Below are 2382 nucleotides of genomic sequence, written 5' to 3'. Positions count from 1 at the left end.
ATCATATGCCTTTTCTAAATCCATAAATGCAATAAAAACTTCCCTACCTTTATCTAAATACTGTTCACATATATGCTTCAATGTAAACACTTGATCTACACATCCCCTACCCACTCTGAAGCCTCCTTGCTCGTCCGCAATTCTACATTCTGTCTTACCTCTAATTCTTTCAATTATAACCCTACCGTATACTTTTCCTGGTATACTCAGTAAACTTATTCCTCTATAATTTTTACAATCTCTTTTGTCCCCTTTCCCTTTATATAAAGGGACTATACATGCTCTCCGCCAATCCCTAGGTACCTTCCCCTCTTTCATACATTTATTAAACAAAAGTACCAACCACTCCAACACTATATCCCCCCCTGCTTTTAACATTTCTGTCCTGATCCCATCAGTTCCAGCTGCTTTACCCCCTTTCATTCTACGTAATGCCTCACGTACCTCCACCACACTTACATTCTGCTCTTCTTCACTCCTAAAAGATGGTATACCTCCCTGGCCAGTGCATGAAATTACCGCCTCCCTTTCTTCCTTAACATTTAAAAGTTCCTCAAAATATTCTCGCCATCTACCTAATACCTCCCTCTCCCCATCTACTAACTCCCCTACTCTGTTTTTAACCCTTTGAGGGTTTTCGTCGTACTAGTACGTCTTACGCGTAGGGGTTTTTGACGTACTAGTACTCATAAATTCTAGCGACCTCAAATCTAGTGGGAGAAAGCTGGTAGGCCTTCATATGAAAGAATGGGTCTATGTGGTCAGTGTGCACAGTCTAAAAAAAATCCTGCAGCACACAGTGCATAATGAGAAAAAAAAAACTTTTTCCATTTTTTTTTAATAAATCAGCGACTTTGCAGTGTATTTTCGTATGGTATTTATTGTTGTATTCTAGTTTTCTTGGTCTCATTTTATAGAATGGAAGACATATTACTGAAATTGAGATGATTTTGACTGGTTTTACAATGAAAGGTGCCTTGAAATTGAGCTCAAAGTAGCAGAAATGTTCGATTTTTACCAAACTTCAAAAGTAAACAAATCGTGCCAAGCGTGCAATACACGTCAACTGGTGAGTCTAATATTCTTTCACAAGTGCACCAATAATATTTATATCATTTTTTACACTAATGCAGTAGTCTGCATAACAGTAAATCTTATATTTTTTGTGAGAATAAAAATTCAAAGTGGAAAGCAAAAGAATATAAGAGGGGCCTTGAGACGTGACTAATGACTAGAGGAAATGTCATTTTAGTGCCAGGAATGTCTTTCTTGTTTATTCTGGACCCTATTCCGAAATTGGCATCTTTTGAAATTTGTGTGAAATTGGCAAAATTGCTAAATTCTGACCACTGTACTGGATAGTTGAATTTATAAATGGGTGGTTTCTTGCACCCATTCGATAGAAAAAATGGAGTTCTAGCGAAATATTCATGTTTTTTGTCGACTAGTACAGTGAAATTGGCCGAAAATGGGGCTCAAAGTGGGCAAAATCGCCGATCCGTAAACATCGCCGAGACCGCTAACTTTGCGAGAGCATAATTCCGTAAGTTTTCTATCAAATTTCAAACTTTTGGTGTCGTTATGATCGGGAAAAGATTCTCTATCTTTTCATAAGAGAAAATAATTTTTTTTTTTTTTTAAATTTGGCCGACCCTGAGAACGAGTTTCGGAGAGGGCCTGTCGACCCTCAAAGGGTTAACTGACAAATCCATACTTTCCCTAGGCTTTCTTAACTTGTTTAACTCACTCCAAAATTTTTTCTTATTTTCATTAAAATTTCTTGACAGTGCCTCTCCCACTCTTTCATCTGCTCTCCTTTTGCACTCTCTCACCACTCTCTTCACCTTTCTTTTACTCTCCATATACTCTGCTCTTCTTATAACACTTCTGCTTTGTAAAAACCTCTCATAAGCTACCTTTTTCTCTTTTATCACACCCTTTACTTCATCATTCCACCAATCACTCCTCTTTCCTCCTGCCCCCACCCTCCTATAACCACAAACTTCTGCCCCACATTCCAATACTGCATTTTTAAAACTATTCCAACCCTCTTCAACCCCCCCACTACTCATCTTGGCACTAGCCCACCTTTCTGCCAATAGTCGCTTATATCTCGCCCGAACTTCCTCCTCCCTTAGTTTATACACTTTCACCTCCCTCTTACTTGTTGTTGCCACCTTCCTCTTTTCCCATCTACCTCTTACTCTAACTGTAGCTACAACTAAATAATGATCCGATATATCAGTTGCCCCTCTATAAACATGTACATCCTGGAGCCTACCCATCAACCTTTTATCCACCAATACATAATCTAACAAACTACTTTCATTACGTGCTACATCATACCTTGTATATTTATTTATCCTCTTTTTCATAAAATAT

Source organism: Cherax quadricarinatus, chromosome 23 (assembly GCF_038502225.1).
Source record: "Cherax quadricarinatus isolate ZL_2023a chromosome 23, ASM3850222v1, whole genome shotgun sequence".
NCBI classification, from domain to species: Eukaryota; Metazoa; Arthropoda; class Malacostraca; order Decapoda; family Parastacidae; genus Cherax; species Cherax quadricarinatus.
This window is presented reverse-complemented; position numbering follows the sequence as displayed.